This window comes from Brassica napus, chromosome C4 (genome assembly GCF_020379485.1).
Source record: "Brassica napus cultivar Da-Ae chromosome C4, Da-Ae, whole genome shotgun sequence".
Taxonomy (NCBI): Eukaryota; Viridiplantae; Streptophyta; class Magnoliopsida; order Brassicales; family Brassicaceae; genus Brassica; species Brassica napus.
The window spans coordinates 44,252,134-44,258,133 of NC_063447.1; the positions used below are offsets into that span (position 1 = coordinate 44,252,134).

At 34.3% G+C, this 6,000-nt stretch overlaps 1 long non-coding RNA gene across 4 annotated transcripts; it reads left to right on the forward strand.

Annotated features, from left to right (window-relative positions):
- Positions 1-3,045: 3,045 nt before the first annotated feature.
- On the forward strand, positions 3,046-5,120 carry LOC125585538. Of its 4 annotated transcripts, none has more exons than XR_007322524.1 (5): positions 3,046-3,454; positions 3,569-3,613; positions 3,704-3,880; positions 3,958-4,067; positions 4,367-5,120. It is a non-coding gene; the product is annotated as an uncharacterized LOC125585538 (long non-coding RNA). The 4 variants fall into 4 exon arrangements; XR_007322526.1 differs by having other exon boundaries at positions 4,703-5,120; XR_007322525.1 differs by having other exon boundaries at positions 3,051-3,454; positions 4,792-5,120.
- Positions 5,121-6,000: the final 880 nt, after the last annotated feature.

A 6,000-nucleotide genomic window follows, 5' to 3' on the forward strand; every position in this document is an offset into this window, starting at 1 on the left:
AGACTTAATGTATGAACTAAAGTTATCATATTCAGATGACGCACCATCTGAGTCATCAAACATATAAACTCATCTTTCAAATTTATCGTCTTCTTCGTCTTCTCTCATTTTCTTATTTTTTTTTTGTTGAACTCTCTTCTTTTCTTACAATTTACGGGACTTAGCTTCTTCATCTCTCTCTTTGAATCTTTTTTCTTCTGCAAGACGACGAATCCAATGAGAGAGGGAGCAGCAGGATATAGGACCGCCATACATGAAACTGGAGGAGAGGAAGCTTCTTCTTTAACCGATCATCATCGAAAACGACGACGACTGTAGTAGATCTGTCTCAGATTTTCAATTTTTAAAAAATCTATGTTTTCAGACCCAATTGCGGAAACAATAATTACCAGAACCATAAGATCTCAGAGAAAGATAAAGAATAAGTTGAAGAAGATAGATAAAGAAGACGAAGAATGAAGAATAACATAGATCTTTATTTTATTGTTGTAATATTAGTGATGACATTGCAAATCCGAATTGATGACATGGCGGGTGACATGGAAAATCGGTTAGTCAGCCGCCAAACGAATATATAACCCAGCCTAAATAAATCAGCCCTCATGTACTATGCAAGTCAGCCGAAACGTGGATACTATTTCAGTAATTAATCTTTCGCTAATAAATCAGCTGTAATTATGATGAAAAATCTTAAGTCAACCATATCGTCAAATAAATCAGCCGTCAAACAAATGATATTCTAGTAATTAATCTTTCACTAATAAGTCAGCTGTAAATAAGCTGAGTTTACTATTAATCCATCCAATGACGACTGATTAAATATAACGCAGCCGTAACAACATCTCATAAGTCGGCCGTAAATTCAATAACTCTGCCAGTCGATGTTCATTAACTCAGTCGTGGAAACATAACTCAACCGTGTCTTAACTACAACTCAGCCAAATTTTACAGAAATCAAACCCCCGATGTATAAGTCAGCTGTAACTTGTGTACGTAAGTCAGCCGTTATCCCATAAATCAGCCAGAATTCTGTAAATCAGCCGTAACTAACAGCTGATTTATGTTCTTAAGTCAACCGTTTTCTCTTAAGTCAGCCGCGTTGTTTAATTCAGCCGCAACGTAGCAATAACTCAGCCGTAACGGCGTATATAGCTCTTTACGGCCGACTTAATGAAAACACATAACCGAATTCCTACGTGGCGCCGAGTTTTTGATTACGTGACATTAAAAAGTAATGACATTTTTGTAAATACGTTTTTTTTCATAACGCAAAAAAAGAGCACGCTTGGTATTTAAAAAATGTCAGTAATAAAAAAAGGATCTGTATGGTTCTAGTCAATTGTCCTAAAATATTGTATATTTGAGTAAATTTTCCAAAATCATAATCAATGATATCAGACCTATTCTGTAGAAGTTGGATAGCGTACACACTCAACATTATGATCACAACAAGATTATTCGTATACCGTTCCTTCAGATCTGAAGTTTAGGGTTACTCTTGTCCTGCATAGGAACTCTGAGAAAAATAGTTCAAGAACACTTTACTTATCAAACTTTCAAAATCTTATGATCTTATCGTAACTTATCAAACTGGAGATAAGTATTATAAAACAGCTCATGTAAAAAACGAATAATTCAAGTAGTTATTTCATAGAGATCCACGACATGGTACATACATATGACATCCTTATAGTATTTAACGCATAGTATACAAAGTCGTGATTATTATTTCCACATACTCTGATGTTTACTTCTTGCGCAGATCCTTGAAGTAGCCTTTGGGGTTCTTTTGAAATGAGTTCCTGGAAATACGACGACCATTTCCTCCCGGAGCCCTCATCGTCGGGCCTGACCTCATCCATAAGAGGACTATAACCAGTGCTATTACGAGGCCAATGACTTTTGTTTGAGTATCGAAATACTCCAAGATCATCTTGATATGTGATGAAAGCTTCATTTTTTTCTTTTTTTCTTGATTGGTTAGTTAACGAATGGGTGTATTCATCAGTTTATAAAGCTGTGATGTGTGTGTGATTCAATTCAATCCCAAAGCCGACAAAGTCTCTTTAACTTTGTTAGTAGTTGTTACAGCGTTAGTATAAAGCACAGAAGGCGGGTCAGGACTCAGAATACATGATGTAACCGGCTAATGGCTGGCACTAACATTATAAAAGAAAGATTGCTCACCATCCTTTTACTTTTGTTTTACTTTTTTAAATTCTTAAAAAATTTAAAATACATATATCTATATACACACACATATATATATTAACTTTTATAAATGAATAGTAAGTTAAATTTTCTAAAAGCTTGTCTAGCAATTCTAAAATTATAATTCTGCAATACTTGCGCTTGCAAGACATAACATCGCCTTATGATAGGAACATAGAAGATCATAAGATGTTCCAAATCAATATCGATCTTTCAGATGCATGTAAGGATTTTTTATCAACAATCAACACATCGGATATTCACCATATATGATGATATATCAAATATGCAAGATAGACTTAGTAGATAATATATCTATAAAATTATTTTTATATTGTTGAAATAAAGTAATGACTAATTTTGTTTCCAGACGACCATATTATAAAAAATAGTATGGCGGTAATTAATAAATCAAATTATTTTGTTTCAAAAATGTCCAAAAGTAGATATTTTCATATAGTATCTACTCATTTATTAGCGATCCATCCACGGAATGGTCCATCCATACGTTTCCTAATGTTTCCCATCCAAGAACTATTCAGCTGCCCATCCACGAACTATTCAGCTGACCACCCACGAACTGTGAGAATAGAGAGTAAATGAAGCGATAATCGTGGAGAATAAGAGTCTGGTCGAGTGAAACAATATCTATATCTATTATTATAAAAAAGAGTTTGATCACTCCTGAGGGCTCTACGTCGTATGCCACGTCAGAAAGTCGGGCGCTGCCGAGTCGACACGTGTCCAGGTAAGTAAAAGGTGTCGTTTCATTAATGCAATTGATACGGGCTTATGAATGTGTTTGGGCCTCAAGTGTGGATGAAGAAACCAGCCAGCCAGCCCAATAGGAATCAACCCTAACGTTTAGGTTTAAGCGTCACCTTCCATCCGACGTCGTACGAATCCTTCTCAATCAAGGATCCCTCAATCAAGGATCCCTCAATCAAGAACCATAGCCATTAATGGAGTTTCAGGAAGATGTTCGAGATGTATCTCCCTGATGAATCTCTGGATCAATTTTTTTTTTTAATTAGTTTCTGGATCTAGCTTCGCTCGCGTCCGTTCGTCTAAGATTCTTCTCTCAGAATCTCTCTTATGGGTTTTTGTTTTCTTCTTACACCTTCATTTGATCGACCCATGTGTAGTTCGCAGGAATCCAGGATCGTAGCTATATCGGTTCACATGATCCATCAAGATCCAAACTGTTCATATTCATTGGTACATCCAATTGCTTCCCACAAAGGTTAGGTTGATCTAAATCTCTCCTTCAGATCTTTGGAACAGCTGATTCTGTTTTTTTTTCTTTAATATATGATGTTTTCAGTCTGAAATGGACTTTTGACAATTTTTGTTTTAGGAAGGAGCAAGAAAGACAAGAAGACGACAATAAACCAAAATCGAGGTTTTTCTAATTATTATAGATTTCTTTCTTTTCATTTGCTGAAAGTTTTGTATTTTGCCTTGGAATGCGATGTTAATGAGAACATTTCAGACTACTGTATGTTTAGATAAGCACTGGATATTGAAGAAGAAGCGTGATATGGAGGACTCCGGAAGGCATGAAACCATCTGTACTTTCTTACGGATTTTACTTTCTTTTTCCTCTCATCTGTAGTCCAGAAGGTGTGGAGAGTTGATGGGGGTGGATCTGATAATGGTCGATCAAAAGGTAACTATTCTTACTGTCTACTTCGATTTAACATCTTCTGGATTATCCTACTTATGTGTCCTCTTACGTGGCCGCAGTCAACAAAGCAACATAGCTTCTGTTCAGGCTCCGAGACACTGAAACCGTCGTCATGTACCCTATGGCAGTCACAACCCTTCTGTATTCAGATCCGTGATCAATTTGATGGGTTAGTTCTTTCTTTTCTTTTGTGTGTATTTACATGCCGATACTGAAGCTGGATTTAAATCCCTAGATCAGATTTTAATTTCTATGTTTAACTAAGAAAGTTCTGTTTGGAAAATTTTATGGATGTGTTGGTGAACGAGATGTGGTCTCATAGATATCCTGCAATTTTTTTTAAATCTTATGCTTTCTGAATTTTTTTGTTGCTATTTATTAGCTCTTAGACTCTCTCTCTTATACCATTACATAAATTATGTGATGATCATGTGTGTACGCCCATGTGTTCTTGGTTATCTCTTTCAGGATCTTGAATGATGATTCATGAAGATTACATGTTGACTTCCAATATTTTTTTTTAATTGGTAATTATTGTGAAAACCTTTGGTGGAAACATGAAATTATGAACTTTGTTGTCTTCTATTAGCTCTTTCACTCACACTCTATACCATCCCATAAATGATGAGATGATGTGTGTGTGTATGCCCCTCTGTTCATGAAGATATACATTTCTGATTTCATGTATTTGTTTTTAGGATTGGTAACATTTAGATTGCTCTAATTACTATGAAAACCACTGTTGGGAACATGAAAGTATAAATTTTTGTTGTGTTCTATTAGCTCTTTGACTGTACTTTTCAGGTGCAATAGTTTTGTGCTCTCAGTGTGGAGAAGCAGATACTCTTATCGCTCAAATCTACTAAATTTTTTCCTACTATAAAGTTAAATAGTATTTCCAGGTGGTGGTGATCACGGTGGCAGAGGAGGGGTTGCAGTGGTGGTGGTCATGAAGAGCATATCGGGCATGGAGAAGCAGAAGATGGCGAGGGACCGGAGAAGATGTGGAATGGTTCGTCGACCAGTGACATGGAGCGGATGGATCTGGGACTATTCTAATGATCACCACTATTCTATTTAACTAGGATTGTTTTCATACGTAAGTTGTTGTTTATCATAGTTTTAAGAATGTTTGTCTGTGTTTAAGATTTAAGATTACACTTTTTGGTTTTAACCTTGTCACAAACTCAGTCCAAAACATGGAGAATTCTTTTTTACCAAATTATACGCTTTCTTTTTTTTAAACAAAAATATGCTTTGTTTTCTATAAGTGCAGTCACTACAATTTCATTTTTGAGGTGTTTTACCTTTGTAATAGTTTGTTACCACTCCATTGATGGTAAACATAATGCTCCGGAACGGCTAAGTACAGTCTATGCTAATACCAACATATTTTGCGGAGTAATATATTTTCGTTTACTGTAGAATAATATCATATACAAAAAGAGAATAATTCAAGAGAAAATAACATAAAAGTATACATTAAACTAGGGCTTAGAAAAATATCCAAATCGGAAAAATCCAACTTAATAAAATCTATCGAAGATATAAAATATAATATTCAAAATAGCTAAAATACTCAAAAAATACTTAGAGCTGTCAAAAATGCCTGAAAGTATTTAAAATTTGTCAAAAGTAAATACTTAAAATATTTTTAAAAAGAAGACTCAAAACACTAAAATATTTTAGTGGTTTTTCCGCTCAAATATCAAACGAACCAATTTTCATGATAATTTTATGTATTTAGTTATACATAATTATAACATATATGTATATTACTTTTATTTTGGGATTTGAAGATTTTAAAATATATTTGGGTTTCAATAAAATAAAATAAACGGGTAGCAACCGAACCCGAACCAAAACTAATAAATATCCAAATAAAACTTAAATCTCTAGATCTTAAAACCCGAAATCTGAATAGCCATAAATTGAACTCGGTCTTATATATGATGTCCACCCATGCATTAAATTAAAATTAAAATAAACCAGAACTATAATTCACATTGTTTACCTGCTCTTAAAAATAATTCTACAACAGAATTCTTATAGTGACGACCATTAAGATATCTCTAACAACATTATAATTAAAAAAACTTGAT